Source organism: Peromyscus californicus, unplaced genomic scaffold (genome assembly GCF_007827085.1).
Source record: "Peromyscus californicus insignis strain IS unplaced genomic scaffold, ASM782708v3 Scaffold_15__1_contigs__length_86483966, whole genome shotgun sequence".
NCBI classification, from domain to species: domain Eukaryota; kingdom Metazoa; phylum Chordata; class Mammalia; order Rodentia; family Cricetidae; genus Peromyscus; species Peromyscus californicus.
Genome location: NW_026294447.1, coordinates 18,424,880 through 18,444,967, shown reverse-complemented (window position 1 = coordinate 18,444,967; position 20,088 = coordinate 18,424,880). Strand labels below are relative to the sequence as shown.

Genomic DNA, 20,088 nt, shown 5'->3' with positions numbered 1-20,088 from the left:
GTAAGCTTTCTGTTGTTTCTATTGTGGTTGAAATATAGTCTTAATCCATGGTGGTCTGATAGGATGCATGGAGTTATTTCAATTTTCTTGCATCTGTTGAGACTTGCTTTGTAGAAAAAGTGCATGGTCAACTTCAGAGAAAGTTCCTTGAGGTGCAAAGAAAAATGCTTATTCTTTTGTTGTTGGTTGCAATGTTCTATAAATACCTTTTAGGTCTCTTTGATTTAAAATGTCTGTTAACTTCAACACATTTCAGTTTGGCTTCTGTCTGGATGACCTGTCTATTGTTTACAGTTGGGTATTAAAGTCTCCCACTATCGGTGTATGAAGATTCATATGTGATTTAAGACATAGTAGTGTTTTTTTTTTTTTTTTCAAACTTGGATGCCATTGTGTTTGGGACATAGATGCAATAATTGCAAGGTCTTTGTGGCAGATCTTTTCTTTGATGAGAATGTAGTGTCCTTACCTAAGTCTTTTCATAAATTTTGGTTTGAAGTCTATTATGTGTAGATATTAAAATATCTATACCAGATTGCTTTTTAGGTCCATTAGCTTAGAAAATATTTTTCTAACTCTTTACCTTGAGGTAAAGTCTGTCCTTGATGTTGAGGTGTGTTTCTTGAATGCAGCAGAAGGATTTATCCTCTTTTTGCATTCTTTTTCAGTCTGTGTCTTCACATTGTGGAATTGAGACCATTGATGTTGAGATATATCTGTCACCAAGGACTGTTGATTCTTATTATTTTGTTGTTGATGATGGTGGTGGTGATATGTGTAATCTGTATCTGTGCTGCTGTTATTTTGATTTTGTTGTTCTGGGATTATTTATTTTCTATATTTGATGGGTATAGTTAACCTCCTCAGGTTGGAGGTTCTACCAACTTCTACAGGGCTGAATTTGTAGACAGGTATTGCTTAAAATTTTCTTTATCTTGGAATATGTTATTTTCTCCATCTATGATGACTGAAAGTTTTCCTGGTATGGCAGCCTGGACTAGTGTCTGTGGTCCATTAGAGTCTGCAGGACAACTATCCAGGCCCTTCTGGCTTTTAGAGTCTCCACCCAGAAGAAAGGTGTAGTTCTACTAGGTCTGCCTTTAATATGTTACATGTTTTCTTTTTTCCTTTCAACTTTTAAATTTCTTTCTTTGTTCTGTATGTTCAGTGTTTTGATTATTAGGTACCAAAAGGACTTTGTTTTCTGGTCCAATCTATTTCTTGTTCTTTATGTGTCTTCACAGCTATCCTCTTCTTCAGATTTGGAAAATTGTCTTCTCTGGTTTTATTGAAAATGTGTTCTTAGCCCTTGAGCTTATTTTTTCTCCTTCCTTTTTTCCTCCTATTCTTAGGTTTTGTCTTTTCATAATGTCTCAGATTATTGGATGTTTTGTATCAGTTTTTTTGTTTGTATGTTTGCTTTGTTTAGATTTAACATGTTCTCTGACTGATACACTCATTTCTTCTATCTTATCTTCAACATCTGAGATTCTTCTGTTTCTGGTATTCTGTTGCTGAAGCTCACTTCTATGATTCATGCTCAAACTCCTAAATTTTTCATTTCCAGAATATATCAGTTTGTGTTCCCTTCATTAATTATATTCCCATTTTGAAGTGTTGAACAATTTCATTCATTTCCTCCCACTATTTGTTGTCTTTTCATGGATTTCTGAAGCATAAATCTAATTAATCTTATCAATAAAAAATTGGGAGTCAGATATCAGGGTAAAAACCTGAAAGAAGAGGAAAGTAGGGGACCAGCCATAGTCACTTCCAAACTCTCCAGTTCCTCTGACCAAAAGGGCCAAGATCCTCTTTCAGTCCTGCCTTACTACTTCCTGTATGTTATCTGTCCTCAGTCCTCCAAAACTCTATGGTCAAATAGTGGCTAGCTCTACCCTCTGACTCCAGGCAAGCTTTATTTGTCAGAACACAATCAAAATATCACACAACATTTCCCCCTTTTAACTAACATAATAAAACTATATACATTAAGTACAATAACTATGTAGAAATATATGTAGGCAAGAAATACATTAACAACATCCAGTAATTTTCTTTACTTCTTCAAACATTTTCTCTAAGGTATCTACATTTAAATCATCTAGTAAGATGTCATCCATATAATGGTAAATTATAGATTGAGGAAACTGATTTTGTATTATTTCCAGTGGCTGTTATACAAAATATTGGCACAGGGTGGAGCTGTTTAATATTACTTGTGGGGAATTTTCCACTTATATCTTTTAATGAGCTAAGAATCATAAGTAGGCACAATAAAGGCAAATTTTTTTGTAACCTGTTCTTGCAAAGATACAGTAAACAACAAAAAACACTCTTTTAATTCAATCACTATAATAGACCATGCTTTAGGTAATACAGAAGGCAAGGGAATTTCAGGCTGTAAAGAGCTAATTGGATGAATCTTATTAATAGTTCTTAGATCTGTTATCATTTCCCATTTTCCAGATTTCTTTTGAATAACAAATACAGTAGAATTCCAAGGACTAGTAAGTTCCTCAATATGTTGGGAATTTAGCTGATCCTGTACCAGCTGGTCTAAGACCTGTAATTTTTCTGATATCAAAGGCCATTGTTCCACCCAGACAGGTTTGTCAGTTAACCATTTTGAAGGTATGGCTGTTGGTGCCTTTGAAAGTTTAGTAGCTGTTGTGCCTTGTTTTTGTACAACATGAGTGGTTGGTGACTGTTCTTTATATTACCTTTTATTATTTTTCCCAGAAACATACATTAGTTTATAGTTTGTTTCTGAGTTTGGAGGAATGTTAATCTATGTATTTCATTTCTATAACAAATCACATCCTCATAAACTCGTTGCTATGTTAGCCACATATGGCTTTAACTTTCCTCTCTGTCCTTCTGGCTCTATGCATTTGACCCACCTCTCACTTTGTTTTACCTGAGATAAAGTCCCAGACCTTAAAAGCTGAAAAATTACCTCCTGAAGAGATCAATTTGGTTGTCAAGATTCTGGTGCAATTATTATTACATCTGCCCCTATGTCTATAAGACCCTCAATTATAATGTTATTTATTTATATTTTTAACTTTGGTCTTTGATTATTTATAGAAGTTTGCCAAAATATTTGCTTTGTGGTTTCTCCTCATTTATTTGTTTTATCTTATAAATCTGTAAAAGAGGTCCCTCTATATGCAAAGGGCACATAGAACACCAAATAAACAGAATGGTAAAAGAAATTTCTCTCATTATACCATAATTATAAAGCCAAATATTCACAACAGTGGAAATGTATTGAAAGATTCTAGAGAATAACATCAACTGAATATAAAGGCAAGTCCATCAAAATAAAAGATGCTGATTCAAAAGAAAATTTAAAAGCAAGACTATCTTGGGACATCATATTTTATATTCAGAAGGGCCATAACTATCAACTCAGACTAACATACCAGGCAAAACTTTTAATGTCAAGGAAGAAAGAAAAGCTTCACATGGTTAAAGCAGGATAATAAATGCTAGTTATATTTAATTTCTTGGGGAAACTAAACAGAACTATCCACAGTGCCTGCTTTAACTCACAGTCCCATCATCTGCTATCATTTTCATTTTGGTGATGGCTCATTGTAGTTTCAATTTGCTTCTCTCTTATTATCAGGGATGCTGGTACCTTGCTTATTCTTCTTGGAAAATTTTCTGCTCTCAATTTTTGAGAAATATCTATTCATGTCATTTTGGCAGCTCAATTTTAAAACCAGATTTATTTTGTTATTCATTTCTTTCTATTGTATCCTAGGTCCTTATATCTTTTGAACATACATTGAACATGGAATTTGCCAATAAATCATTTGGTATGTTGTTTTCATCTATGAAACTTATTTACTGCTGAATGAATTTCTTTCATAATCATAGGACAATTCAGATAGCTATTTTATTATGTGTGGATTTTACTAGGATTTTTCTTTCAAATATTTGTATGATTTAATTTAAATTATTACATCTGTGAAAACAGAGTTGTTCATAACTTTTCTCCATTACCCCTTTATTTTCCATGAGCCCAATAGCAATAACCATACTTTCATTTCATGTCTCATAATAAAGTTTTGTTCTTCCAAAACCCACAAAATAGTGCAACCACTGTGAAGATCAGTATGTAGGTTCATCAAAATACTCAAAATAGATCTGTCACATAATCTACTGTACCACTATTGGTGAAAAACCCAAAGAATTTTATATCTTACTATAGAGATACCTGTTCACCCATGTTCTTTGCTACACTTTTTACAATAGCCAGTAAATGGAAATAGCCCAAATGTCCATCAACTCATGAATGGATAATGAAATGAAAATGCAAAACATTTACACAATGTAGCATTATTCAGCTGTTATGAAAAAATGAGATGAAATTTTCAGCTAAATGGATGAATCTATAAACAAGCATCCCAAGGGAAGTAACACAGACACAGAAAAATAAACCACATTTTCTTTTTCTTATTTCTGGATGTTAGCTTTTCATATATATATATATATATATATATATATATATATATATATATATGAAATATATATATATATGTATATTTAATTACATTTGGAATATACTCAGATATCAGGAACTTAGCTAGGGGACATAGGGAGGAGGGGTTTAAGGGAACTTAAGTTATATAAGGTTTAAGGGACACAAAGGGATAAATTGAGGTGGGAGATGGGAAGGGCGTATAGAGGAGTGTAGTAGGAAGTTTTTCTGTGTCCCACATAGCCCACAGTTGGGACAAATCTCTCACCCACAGTCCCGGTGCACAAAAGCTTTATCCCACAGCAGAGGAGAGTATAGAGAGGGACAACTAATAGTAACTACCATTTGGAAAAGCCATATGGAAACCTATTATTATAGAAGCTTCATAAAATATATATGTATTAAATGTATTAAAAGGAGGTATAATGGACTTACCCTATAATGGATGAACAATATCTCAACTAGTCACCCCATTCTAGTGGATAATAAAAACTCAATACCAGCTGGGTGGTGGTGGCACATACCTTTAATTCCAGCACTAGGGAGGCAGAGTCAGGCAGATCTCTATGAGTTTGAGGCCAGCCTGGTCTACAGAGCAAGATCCAGGGCAGGCACCAAAACAATACAAAGAACCCTGTCTCAAAAAAACAACAAACAACAAAAAACAAATAAACAAACAAATCCCTCATGACCAGTTAATAATTTGATTGTGGTAAGGTATTAAACTTAAAATTAAATGATGAAAAAAAATCTATTTTACCTTTTTCAATTTCAGAAGATTTTCTTCCAGATGAAAAGTTTTGTTCCTAGCCTGTAATGTATAACCTTAAAACTGCTTGTTGGATATAAAATGAATGAACTTCTTATTTCTCCTCAGAAATTACAGTCATTTTTAAGTATTGTTTTGTCTGTGATCTGATTTTACTCCATGGTTATACCCCATAATATAGGAATTTGGATGAATGAACAATCGTGCCAAGAATCGCAAAAAAAAATCATGAGTGTGTCTGAAGAAGGGAGAGAAAGAAAAATCAGATGTCATTGCTCCTCTGCTATTTACTGTACAGATAGTGAGCTTCTAGAATGTCATTGTTAAAACTGCTTAGCTCACTCCATTCACAATAGAGCATTATTGGTATATGTATTAGAGGGAAAGCTAGTTGTTCCCATAAGTTTCACACAATGCCTGGGATTTAAATGATACAGTATATGAGAAATGAGTTACAGTAACTCCAGTCCAGCCCAGAAGCTTGACTTTGCTGTGACTAGGCACACTAAAGCCCCGAGTCTCTGGAAGTCAGAGACATTAATGTAGAGAAACTGCAAATAAGTTTTTACTGAAATTTAGGCAACATTCTTCTCTGCTGCTTGACTTTGGTTGTGAAATTGAAATTTTCATATTAGATGAGACCATAGACAAAAATCTGTTCTTAACCTGACTTAAATTTAACCTCCAATCTTCAGCTCTAGTTTTATCTTCCTTAAGTTTTATGTGTTGGTCAGATGATTTCAGCAAGTGATTTTGGTTGACATAACCTGCTTGTTCATGATTTTGTTTAATGAAAGGATACCACTTTGCAATTTCATACACTTGAGGTTATCTTGATGCTGGCCTTACAACTGCATCATTGCCTTGCTGCTATGTTTGAATTCTATTCTTATCCTAGAACTCAGAGACATTGTTTATTGCTTTTTGGAATTAACCATGTTCTAAAAGAGTCTCAGGATAATATGGTGTTACTCCTGTCCTGTCTTCCTGGTGATTGACTTAATTACTAAAAGGCTCACGTGTAGGTGGAAACTCACTGTGCTGGAGCATGTTAGTGGTTATTTTGTAGTATTTTTTCTATCAAAATGTTTATTTCCATTATCAAGAAGTGAACTTAGGTCATTGTTTCAGGAATATTTTCTCTCATTTTATAATACTTTCCTCTTATATTTGTTTCGTTTCTTTTTTAGCATTAGCTACTTATTTAGTCATATTTTTCATGTCAATTTTCTTTACAGATTCAGTTGTGTGACTTATTTCATTCTGTCTTGTTTAATTTTGTAGATTATTTATGATTTATTCAATTTTTGCTTTTATTTATTTTTATTTAATTGTACATCTATTTATTTAATTTATTTATATGTTCTTAGGTCTGAAAGTTGTGCTTACTCAGTAGGTGCCTGCTAAATATTGCTGATTGAAACTAATTAGGATGCATCCAAGAATGGAACATGTGAAAGACGGGTTGGATTGCTTTGTGAAAGAACGATGACTAAGTCTCTGTTCTTCCATGTGGAGAGACAAACCAGGGCTCCTGTGGGTCTGTGTTCACAGGAAAGAACAAATTCTTCATGTTTTCAAGTCTCTATTCCTTCCTTATTTTGTGATATTGATATTTATTCAATGTGGATTAAAGATTTACAATAAGCATCAAAATGTGATCAAGTTATGGAGACTGTAAACTGTTTTAAAAGCACATTTAAACTCTTGCCCACCCACCCCCATGTATAAACTTGGTGTTTCACCCTCAAATATATTTTCCCTTTATTGAAAACAGAGTTTTTTTTTCTCACATAATGTATGCTGATCATAGTTTCTCCTCCCTCTACTCCTCCCAGTTCTTCCCCACATCCCCTCCCATCTATATCCACACCCTTTCTGTCTGTCATTAGAAAACAAACAAGATACTAAGGGATTATAATATAGCGGAATATAATATAATACATTAAATACAACAAGATAAAACAAAAAATAGCACACAAGAGTTGGACAAGGCAAACAAACAGAAGAAAAAAGAGCTTAAGAGAAGGCACAAGAATCAGAGATTCACGTGTTCACACACTCCAAAATCCCATAGAAACAAAAAACTGGAAACCATAATATAAACACAGAGGACCTGTTTGCACACTTGTTCAGGCTCTTTGCATGCTGCTTCAGTCTCTGTCAGTTCACAGGAACTTTAATCATTGATTTAGGGGGCTTGTTTTCTTAGTGTCCTCCATCCCCTCTGGCTCTTGTAACTCTTTCTGCCTCCTCTTCCACAGGGTTCTCTGAGATGTGGCAGGAGGGATTTGCTGGAGGCATCTCATTTAGGGTTGAATGTTCCAATGTCTCTTACTTTGCATAATGTCTGATTGTATCTGTATTTGTTTTTATCTCCTGCAGATAGAAGATTCTCTGGTAACATCTAAGCAAGGCACTGATCTATGAGTATAACAGAATGTCATTAGAAATTGTTTTATTGCTTTTTAAAAAAATGAACAGTAATATTTGGTTTTACTCTAGTTCTCTGGGCTATCTAATCTCAGGTTGTGGGTCACCCATGCAGTATTAGGTATGATATGTGTTCCATCTCATGGAGTGGGCCTTAAGTCAAATCAGATATTGATTGGTTGCTCCCACAAGCTTTGTGTATTTTGCCCTAGTGTATTTTGAAGGCAGGACACCATTGCAATTCAAAGGTTCTTTAGCTGGCTTGGTGGTTACATTTATCTTTTGGTAACACAGAGTGTCTACTGTACCAAATATGTTGGAATGTAAGGGTGAAGGCTCTATGTAGGCACCAGCTGGACTTCTTCATGTCAATGAGTTGTATAGGTTTTGCCTTCGGCAATGGGGATTTGCTAGCCAACAATGTGTGGGAGCAGCCTATTGTCTTGGCCACAGCCTGGGTTATTTGGGTGTATTTGTTTATGTACAGTGGTTGTGACAGCACAAACAAGACCTGTGCAAGCTCTGGACAATTATAGCACAGACAGGGGTGATGAGCACAAAGTTCCACCACTAGTTTAGTAGCTTTGGCAACTGGGAGAGGGAGAGTCAGTTCTCTTTAAGGATGTGGCCTCTGGTAGGTTGACCATCCTCTGGTGGAGGCCATATAATCAAGAGTTTATGGGCAGCACAGATTGAACACAAGAAATTTAAAAGCAATAACAGCAAAAGAAGAATGTGCAAATTTGGGCAGGTGTGGAAGAGGCCATGGATCTAAAGAAGAGTTGGGAGGAGTGATGAATATGAGCTAATACATTAAAAAAAGAAATAATTTGTCAAAGACATAATTTTAAAAAGGAAACATTTATGCAACTTTAATAAGAAATTTTATATTTTATTTACTTTTAATTTGCTTTTACACATCCTTTTTCTATATTGTCTATCGCAGAAACTCATGAGAAATGTACTTTTTATGATTATAATTATTCCACTTTGCATACATAATGTTGCATACCATTGCTACCTCTTTATACACACACAGTTCTATTATTGTTGTGTTATCACAGTGGGATTATTCTTCATTATGTTATTTTTCTCAACAATAATCTCATTGAGAATTCTCCAAATCAGTTTGTTATAAATCATTCTTTAAATGGCTTCATAATATGGAATCCTCTTGTGGCGATGAAAGCAGTAATTTGGTAACTCCCTATGGCTAGTGTTTACATATAATTAATTGTTTATGATACTATCAGAAAGTTGCATCATTGTATATCTATCCTAATTTATCCTCTTTATTAATATGGAATATATTCTCAAGGGAAAATATGCTATGTCCAAACATCTTTGAATTTCCTTTTTGTTTTTGCTTGGTTTTGTTTTTCGAGACAGGGTTTCTCTGTTTAGTTTTGGTGCCTGTCCTGGATCTCACTCTGTAGACCAGGCTGGCCTTGAACTCACAGAGATCCATCTGGCTCTGTCTCCCGAGTGCTGGGATTAAAGGCATGTACCACCACCACATGGCAAATTTTCTTATTTTTAAACATTAGAAATTATTTATTATTATTGTATAAGTGTGTATACAGTAGTTGTGTCTTATATAACAGTGTCCTAGGAACCTAACTCAGGTGGTTGGGTTTGCACTGCTAACACCTTTAATCTACTTGGCCATCTGGCCTGCTTTGAATACTTTATTGTAATAAGTGTCTCAATATTAATTTTGATAGGCTAAAGCAAGTCTTTTGTTCTTTAAATATATGATGTCAGAATCTTTTCACATCTCACACAATATATCCTATCACATTTTTGCACCTTGCTTAGGTTGATGGATGCAAATTTTGTTTTTGTTACTAAATTTGTGCTTAAATAATTAATATAATGTTTATGCATTTCTTTTCTTTTCATTCCCTACGATTTTAGCCACTTGAATATGCTCTTGTATCTTGCCTTAACATGATGTTTGCCTATTTGTCTAGTTTCTTTTTGCTTTTGAAAACAATTTGATTGTAAAAAAAGTAACAGTATAAATAATAACATTTCTACTATAGATATAAATTTTGTCATTTCAGTAAGTTGTATTATATCTTTCTGAAACTGTCTTTTACCACAATGATATTATCTTGAATTCTCAATATGAATGACATTTGAAAAGTAACTATTTTTTAGTACCTTTTTGGCTCATGTTCAATGTACATACAATTAAGTTCACAAAGACACTTTCATGCAAGTACTTTGAATATGTCCAGCCAGGAACCCAGCTTATTTTTAAAATAAATTTTTGAATATTCTGTTTTGGTTGGATTTTGTCCTATAGCCTTATATTTTCTAGGCATTTATGTTTTTATTTAAAATATTTTACTACTTTATTTATATTTTAATTTAAAATTATAGCTTTAGAAATAGGTTTTCATTAAAGGGAAATGCAAAATATATGTAATTAAGTTCACTCCTGATGATCTAGTAGAAGTTGAGTAAAAAATGAGGGGAAATAATAATTCATGTAAAAAGAACACATATGTGTGCATGCGTACACACACATACTTGTATGTAAGCACACATACACCTTTAATAAAAACAAATGTAAGACCACATATAGTGGTTAATGTCTTTTTGTTTTGTTTTGTTTTTGTTTTTTGAGACAGGGTTTCTCTGTGTAGTTTTGGTGCCTGTCCTGGTTCTCACTCTGTAGACCAGGCTGGCCTCGAACTCACAGAGATCCGCCTGGCTCTGCCTCCTGAGTGCTGGGATTAAAGGCATGCACCACCTCTGACCCTGGCAGTTCATGTCTTTAATCCTAGCACTTAGAAGGCAGAGACTGGCAGACTCTGTGATTTTGAGGCCAGCCTGGTCTACAGAGCAAGTTCTAGGACAGCCAGGGCTATAGAGAGAAGCCCTGTCTTGAAAAATGAAAAAAATAAAACAACAACAACAAAACCCAAATGCATTTGTAGAGAAATGTGCAAGGGCAAAAGTATATAGGTAGAGTCTTACCTTGATATGAGTATTGTGAGACCAACAAAAAGTTATACAAGAGATGGAGAGTGAGTTATTTGGACTTCAAGTAGATCACTGGCAGCAGTGTCCAGAATGGAGTGGATAAGCAATAGCTAATTAATGTAGATAGGGAGTGAGAGAGGATGGTAGCTTGGCCTAGAGTGTTGATCACTGAGAGGAGAAAATGAGATTTTGAGTGTTGTATTAATACATTTTTGCTTATCAGCTGAGTATGGAAAGTTGGACAGGAGAAGCAGAAAAGCCATCTACTGGTATGTTACTCTTCTGCTTGTCCATTTGCATTTCTGATGACTAATTTGATAACATTTTCTTACATGAAAGTTTTTAGCATTGATTAGTTTCTTAAATATACATATTTGGAAAATGTGACAAGTATTGCCAGTCAGGTTGTTTTTGGTGAATTGTATGTGATGATGAGGCGATAGCGAGACTGAGACAATAGAGACTATTGTTTTATTTTTAAAACACAAAGCTTGCATTTACAGCTGGTTAAACAAAAGAGAAGGAGGAGAAGCCAGAAGCTTGGAATGATGTTTCTGGTTTCTGCCTTCTGGGAGTTTACTGTATGCTTTTGCATTTTGTCTTTAATCCCTCTTATCAAATCCCATCCTCCTAGGATGATAGTTGGGGCATTTTCCCCCTAAACATTTGCTGTGGTGAGGCTAGGAAGGCCTGGTGAATGTAATGAGTGAAAGGAGTCCTGAATGAATGTGTCCTGATGAGGAACAATACCTCAGCCCCACCAGCACTGGCAAAGCCTCCCTCTGGTCTGGGCCAATTTTAAAAGGGTGTGAATTCTAGCTGCTTCCTCCTCAAAAATGTTCACAGCCTGAGACTGCTGCCCTACTGAGACCTCCTTTTAAGACTAACTCCCTGTACCTGAGCTGAGCACAGCTTTGAGGTTCTTGGTTGTTGTGCAGTGAGATTCCTTCAGAGTGAACATGACCCATCCAATCCCAGCTTTCCTGTACATGTGTCTGTATGTCTGTCTGTCATTTCTTCATTCTTTCATCACCCTGTCAAGTTTCCAGGATCTAGCCAAGTTTGATTTGACAATTTGTTTAATTATCCCTTTTACTTTTGAATTTGGACATTGTTTCAACTGTCTCCTCCATAGATTTTTATTCAGTAGATGTAAGATAGTACTCAGTTTCTTTAGCACGTGATCTTTTAAGGTTCAATCTACTTCAGTCCTGTGACAATTTCAAGGTTGCTCTGTTTAAATAGAGAAGCTGACAGGGGGAAAGCATTGACATTTCTAGATGCAAAGGGGGAAAAGGAGAGTCATGGTGGTGGAAAAGGAGAGTCATGGTGATGGTATTCTGTTTCCTTGCACAAAGGCATCCTTTCTCCAGTGGAAAGGACCATGAGTACACTGGAACACTCTTCAGGTAATTTTATGAGAAAAAAAAAAAAAGTCTTCTGAAGTACAAAGATGGAAGATGACTCTTGAAGGGCTCTAGCAGGCCCAAGTGTGAAAGACAGGGCTCTGGCTGGCTTTGCCCTTCCCCTATTTCCTCTGTCATGCCAAAAACCTAAAGCTAACCCCCTAGGTTCGTCCCCTAATTTGGTCACTTCCTCCCCCTCCCCGTGATGGTTACCTCCAAAGTTCACCTATTCAAAGTATTGAAGTTTAGCAATCAAAAGCCCACTTTTGGTTACCCTAATTAACACGCCCAATCAAAACAAACCAACTCATCCTAGTGGGCTTCCCTTTGTCCCTTAATGAAATGCCTTGCCTAAGGGCCACTTTTGTCTGTCTCCTCTCTATCCAAAGGAAGTTCTTTGTCCCTCTGGGGCCAATAAATCTCCTTTGTGATGAGAACTTGGTCTTGGGTTGTCCTGTGCAGACTCAGATACTGTCAACATTGAACCTACCTAATAGGGTTGTTTTCTGTTATAGAAAACACAATGAAGAAAGGTTCTGGCTATTGATTACCTTCCTTACAACTTTGATGTGACAGATGTTTATTTTTCATGAATTTTCTACTTGCTTCCTAGTTGAATCAGTTCAACATTTAACATAGCACTTTTCAAAACTTCTGGTCAGCAATGGCATAAACATGATTTTAGATCTCATGCAGTTAATGGTTGATATCTAAATATGCAACAAATATATTTAATTTAATCAGGAAACCTCAGAAAAATTGGACAACCAAGATTGAATTTCTCTCTCTTTTTTTTTTTTTTGAATTTCTCAAAGGGAATAGAATTTGAAATATTTTCTAGAAAGGCAGTGAGGATCTGGCTATAGCTCTGAGGAGGGTGGAGTCTGGCATTTTGGCAATCACTGTAGAGTGCTTCTGAGATTATCAATTTTCCAGGGAAAGTTTATGGGAGAAATTGCTACTGTATTGTCTTTTCAAGGAACCAGGTTCTTCATTTTAGGCTTCTTTCTATTTCAAAGGTGATTTTTCTGGTGGTTAGTTCTGAAATAAAAAGTTACATTTATATCAACATGTTTTTATGGTGTTATAATGATTTAAACTTTATTTACAAATTAAATAACTTTAAAAAATTAAAAAATATATATGCTTAATTTCTCCTGTTGCATCTCTACCATGTATACTTCATATAATGAGTCTAGATCTTTTACTTGCAAAATAGCTAGAGAAAAGGTTGTCTTGTTATGGATAAAAACAAACAATATGGCTAATATGACTTCCTGCTACAAACACACCAGATGATAGAATATTTCTTTATGTGTCATGAATTGTAAAGCCACACAATTTTAACATTCCATGAAATACCTAATCGTTAGATTTAAGCTGAAATCACAGTATTGGTTTAATTAAAATCTACGAAATCTACACAAAACCACAAAGCTGGTAGAATGTCAAGTTATAAAAGCTCCTTTGCATGGAAGAGTTTAGGCTCAATAGTTCTTGCATGAACTATGGCAGAATAATTTTGCAGTACAAGAATATAACAATGTTAGAATATTGTGTAAAGAATTTGTCATCTATAGATCATCTATCTATCTATTTATCTATCTATCATCTATCTCTCTATCTAGTCTATCATTTTTCTATCATCATCTATCTATCTCTTTCAAAAAAAGATTCAATATCTCCTTAATATTTACATTATTACATATTCTTCCTAAAATATGTTCATTAATCAGGTTAGAAGAGGAAAGTGCCTGCTAAAAGTTTCTTCATGCTTTCAAATATTAATTTTGCTCTGGATTCAGAAGTTTCTTAAAAAAATGTAATGTTCCTGAGTGAAGCATTATTATTTTTGTTAGGCATCTCAAAAATTTTAATCTGTGCCAGATATTAAGAATTAATTCATCCAACTAGATTTTTATGCAGAGAATATTAGAGAAAATAATATTAATTAATTAGCATTTACTGTCTCACTCCTCTGTTCAATTCACTCCTAATTTTTGGCCTCATCAAGGAAATTCTGTAGGGTTTAGCTCTTGAACATTAACTGCTGCAGAATCATCAATAAAACAAATGCAGTATTTCAATATCTCACTCTAAAACATCAATATTTCCTCTCAATAAAAAAAGTTGTGCATTGATATACAATATTCAGAAAGATGGAGAAGAAAAAGAGTAGTTTAGAAGAAAAAAGAAAAACTGTTATTAAGCCCCGGGTCTGATTTAAGTGTATGGGTAAAATTTAACTCTCAACTCACTTCAAGACCCTGCTAGAGAACTGTAAAATAAGTTGTTGAAGGTAGGTAGTTAAAATTATGAGGTCATTACAATTCATTTCAGCAGTGCTCTGGAATGTAGGTAATTTCCCCCACTCTGAAATGTTGTTGTGCCCCATTGTCAGCTGGGAAACAGGTGTGGTGAGGTGAGGCATTTACTATACTGTGTCACCCCGTGGAAGGTTGCTTCTTCCCACCTAGGGGAATAGAGAATTGGATGTCTCAGAGTTAACTGTCTAAAGACTATTTCTTTTCCTTTTCATAAACAGTTGATTGTATACCAGCTGTTTATTCAGGACCAGGGGTCCACTGAGTGCAATGTCAAGCAGTTTAAACTCACAGTTGTCTTGCTTTAGTGGGAAACCTGGGTGTGTAACAATATGCTGTTTGTACATTGAGACAATCAATGAGTGGCAACAATTACTCTTTGTCAGGAAGGCCAACTAACCATTCATTTTGAAAATTATGTATCTCTACATCTTTCCTATTTTGGGTATTTTTTTCATATGTATTACCCTTACAATGTTTGGTCAAGGATAGCCTTTTCATTAAAATTCTTGAATTTTTTTTCAGATATCAATTTAGACACTTGGAGAGCATAAAGCATTCAATGCCGTACAAAGTTTCTAGCAGATGGTTAAATAACCTTTCTTGGCAAAGATCCCTCAACACTATGCTCATTATGTTACCATAGCCTTTAGATTAAAATACTTGTTTGCTTTCTTTTCACTAGAAAACAAGTAGGATTTCTGCAATTTGGGATTTAATTTTTAGTCTAGGAAAAAGGCAGTGAGCATCTTGATATAGGTCATTGAGGTTGTGACAAAGAAAAAATTTCAGGTCTCTTCATTCTGTATCAGTGGCTGGAGCCTTCCTGCAGATTTTAGGTGGTGAAATAGTCTAATTGGAAACTAGTAGCAGTGCTTGGTATAAAGTTTCATGGTAAAAACAAATTCTTCAAATAACTATGTTTTCTATGATGCTTGAGTCTAAATAAGATCAGTGAGAATGGGGGTTATGTAACAAGGGAGACTTTAGGAGCTGGTAAGTATCATCTCTATTAATCTGAATGATCTTTCCTCAATTATGTGAAATAAATTTCCTTTACATATTTTAAATTAAAGGAAAGCAGTGGTTTTCTTTGTTAGCATCTCTCATATTTATGAATTTGGTGGAGCATAGTTCAATAAAATTCAAAATAAAAATTTACAGCTTCTTTAATTGGAGACATTATTATCGTGTTTTCAGTTCTTCAATCAGTTATCTGTTGCTGGAGAATTTCTCTCTAGCTCCCGCTGCCAAGTCCCGCCAGTCTCAGAGCCCACTTATAAAATAAACACATAGACTCTTACATTATTTAAATTGCTTGGCCATTAGCTCAGGCCTATCATTGTCTAGCTCTTACTCTTATATTTAGCCCATTTCTATTAATCTTTACTTTGCCACGTGGCTCGTGGCTTACCGGTACTTTATATCTATCTATCTATCTATCTATCTATCTATCTATCTATCTATCTATCTATATATATATATATATATATGAGAGAGAGGGAGAAAATTGTCCTGAGGACTATACTGGCCTCTAGTGGAAAGACAAATTTTAAAGATCCTGACTAGATATTTATGCTTCAGAGAAATTTTGCACTTGGCCTAATTACAAAATACTAAACATTCTGACTTAAGAATTAGGTCAGAAAGGTGAATTACCTTTTTAAAAATAGAAATGAAAGATATTGTGGCTTACAAAAGCCATCATATTAATACACTTTATTAATGATTAATGCTTATGGCAGAAATAGCTGACTTACTGGTTAGACTGCCATACCTTAGGCTGTTAAAAAGGCAATTATTGATGATTCTTGCAATAGTACTACTGGTAAAAAAAATTCAGGGACTAACAAACATTCATTGCTTATTTGACAGTGTATTAAGGAGAGACACAGGAGTCATTGTACACCAACAGAAAAAATTGATTATCTGTCCATAGCTTCCCGTCTCAGTTGTCTCTTATAATGTATATCATCTTGGCTGATAGCACATGTTCTGAGGGCTCCCTTTCTACAGTGATATCCATTTTATCATTTGCTTCCAATGAACCTGCTTGATATATAGATTTCTGTGGTCAAAATCAATCTTATACTACATGTTTGCCATACCTAAGTTTCCAACTGTTTTAAAGATATTGATCAACAGCATTAAAGAACTTACTAACTTTTATAGCAAGATCACATGTTTATTAAGAAGTTCAAATAGCCCTTTGTATCAGTTACAAGAACAGACATCTTAATACTTCCATTTCTGTGATGAAAGTCAGACTAGTGTCCATTTAGATGCACTCAAGCCCTATTATGTTTATCTGCTTCAAGACACGAGTCCAATCTAGCATGCCACTCCTTTCCCTGTGCCCATCTCTTAAACATTCTATGTACCTCTCATGCGTGCACAAATTCAACTATGCTGAATCTGACTAGATTGCTATCAAACTACATATAAGTTTGGATTTCATACAGTATTTTACATTTGCAGATCTGGAAATTTGTAATTATAACTTTGCAAACATTGCTTTTGGCTATCCTGACAATAGTAAAAAACAAAAAAGATTAAGACAAATTGCCTGAAGCATTATGACTGGCCTATCATTATATTTTCAAAGAAGTCTCCAGGTATAGCTTGGAAAAATTAGTCATTTATTTCTATAGAAATTTTATTTTACACTTTCACTGCAGGTGCCATGAAAATGCTGATAAGAAACAAACATGTCATCATAAAGTAGCATTGTGAATAGGATTTGAAGAAGTTATTTCAAGGCTGTAATTTAAACAACACTGTCTAGAGTATTATGTTATCCCATGACAAAACTACACAGAGAGACTAGTTTTTACAACGTGACTTATAGATACAATAACATTTAAAATTTGCTTGATAGAAGGGCAGCAAGTTCAGTAACTCTGAATGTTTATTAGCTATAAAATGTGGTGCTTTTACATTTTTTTGGCTTTTTTCATCTTGTTTTTATTTTTTTAATTTTTCTTTATTAAGAAATTTTCTACTCACTGCACATACTATCCACAGATTCCCCCCTCCTCCCTAAATTTTATTTTTATTTTCCCATAATTTTGTTCTCATTTTATTGGTTTCTTGAGAATACTGCACAGTATATTTTGGTCATGTCCACCCCTCCCTCTACATCCATCCACCCTTCTTAACTCATCCAAATTTGTATTCATTCTTTCTCTCATTTTAAAATGTTTTTCTAAAGGAATATATTGATAGAATGATACCTAATGACATTTTGTTATACCCATAGACAGGTATCTAGCTCCATCAGCATCAGAGAAGCTTCCTCTGCCATTAGATCAGAACTAATACAGAGACCCACAACTGGACAGTGTACATAGAATGAGAGACTATGGAACTCTCAGTCCTAAATGTAATGATTTTATTAAACCTCCTCAGGGTTCAGGGAGCTTTGAAGAAGAGGAGATAGAAAGCCTGTAAGAGCCAAAGTGGATGGGTGATACCAAGGAAATTTTCTTTTCCAGGCACAACAGGACTGACACACATTTGAACTCACATCACAGACTCTGACGGCATGCACAGAACCTGCACAGGTCCAAGTCATATGGCATCCCAACACTGAGAATGGGAAGTGGAGATGAGCTTCCATCCTTAACCAAGAAGCCATCTCTAATTGACAACCATGTGCAAAAAAAACTAGCTTTTTCCAATGGAGTTTCACTGGGTATATTAATCACACTTTAGAGTAAGCTCTATGCCCAGCAAGAGACAGCCAATACAAAAATGAACTCAGTGATATTTTTATAGACTTTTTGTCTTATATGATTTTGTTTGGGCATTTTTGTCTTATTGGCCGTTTTTGTATATTATGTTTTTTTTTTTAATTTTGTGTTTTTTAAGGGTTTTGTTTTTGAGAGCTCTCTCAAAAAATTCTGACTTTTTTTTCTTTGTTTTCTAAAGAAATGAAAGGCATTGAATTGGGTGGGTTGGGAGGTCAGGAAGTTCTGGGAGGGGTTAGGGAATGGGAGACCATGTTCAGAATATATTGTATGAAAAAAAAATCCTTAAAAAAATAAAGCCATCAAGTATAGTTTGTGCTACTCATATACTCTTGGTTGTGTGGCCTTTTCTAGAAGGTGACCAATGTGGTAGGAGCCATACCTTTAAAAAGATGGATTCTACCTAAAACTTCCCAGTATCTCCTCAGTCAGGGGTGAGACTTTGTGCCAACTTCCCCTCTTCATCCTGGGGTTTGGTCTGGCTGAGCTTGTGCATGCTCTCTCAACTGGCTATGAATTCATAAGTGCAAATGCCCTGCTGTGTCCAGAAAACCATTTCCTTGTAGTTAACCACTGCCTCTGGCTTTCATAGTCTTTCTGTCCCCTTTTACATGGCTGGAGGAGGGGTTTGTGGTATAGATGTCCTGTTTACAGCTTTGCACACTGCAGTCTCTCTTTCTTCTCCATTACTGGACATATTTAACAAAAAAATGCTTCTCTGATAAGGATTGATAGATGCGCTAATCTATGAATATAGCAATAGATCATTAGATTTATTATATTGGTGTCATACTATGCCTATATAGCAGATTTTAAAAAATGATTGACAAACTTTTTTTGTAGGAGTGGCTTTCAGAATACCCTTGTTATCCACTGCCCTGTCTCATTTGGAATCGTAACACAAAGGTAAAAGTCTGGAGGTCATCTCTTAATGCAAAGGTATGTTACAGAGGTAGCATCATTTGTGGATAATGGAGAAGCAGAAAGGTTTGAACCGTGCAGTCAGACGCTAGTTTTGGTTTTAAGCTTCCATGCAGTCTGTAATACTGTAAGCAAATGGCCAGTTTTTCACTGGTGACAAGTGAAAAAACAGGCCTCCTCTTATTGGGTACATAATTGGTACTATGGCATATATAATTATCAGCGCTCCAATTTGCCTATTCTGGTTTAAAAAAAATCTTTAACTGTAATTCATTAGGATAATTTAACTAGAAGAAGCAGAAAGAGATTTGTATTATAAACTGAAAATAATTTGCATTTACAGCTTTACAGTGTATGCATTCTAAATATAAATCAATAATAAATATTGAAAACTAAAAAATACTTCTTAATGACAGTGAGAAAATAAGTTCATGTAAAGAAGCAAAGACAAATTTTTTAACATAAAGTAAAAAATATGATTATAACCAACATATCATTGGCTTCTTTAGTTAGCATATTTGATAAAATTTTGCTTTAAAATTCATATGAATGTCATTTTAAAAAGGTATAAAATTTTCTTTTAAGTTGTAATGAAATGAATTTATATTAATATGTAACATCTTGCTTGTTTCTAGACATTAATATTCTTCTAAAAGTTAATACATAAGGTTTTAATTCATTTTATTACAAAGAGGATCAAAAGCCCCTGGCTCTGAGAGTGGGATACATTGATGTCTGCTTCCATGAAGTTTTCTCACATAACAGTCAAGACTTACAACAAGCAGAACTCTACAGGGAAGGAGTAGCATTCCTCTGGAAGTTTAATTCTCAAGCTCCCAGATTGTCAATGAAATAATAACTGTATAGGAAAGAAAATCTGCAATTACCCATGAATTTAGGGGCAGTTACAGCCCGTGTGTAGACAATATCAAAAAGAACCCAGATTCAGAAAGTGAAAAGTACACATACATGACCAATTGGTAACATGCCTAAAACAAAC

General features: G+C 34.7%; 1 long non-coding RNA gene across 1 annotated transcript in view; it reads left to right on the top strand.

Annotated features, from left to right (window-relative positions):
• Positions 1-20,088, top strand: part of LOC128110715 (uncharacterized) — an 87,032-nt gene that overhangs the window by 57,149 nt on the left and 9,795 nt on the right. The window contains exon 6 of the long non-coding RNA XR_008218290.1: positions 19,011-19,106. This is a non-coding gene — a long non-coding RNA (uncharacterized LOC128110715). The remainder of the gene's footprint in view (positions 1-19,010; positions 19,107-20,088) is intronic.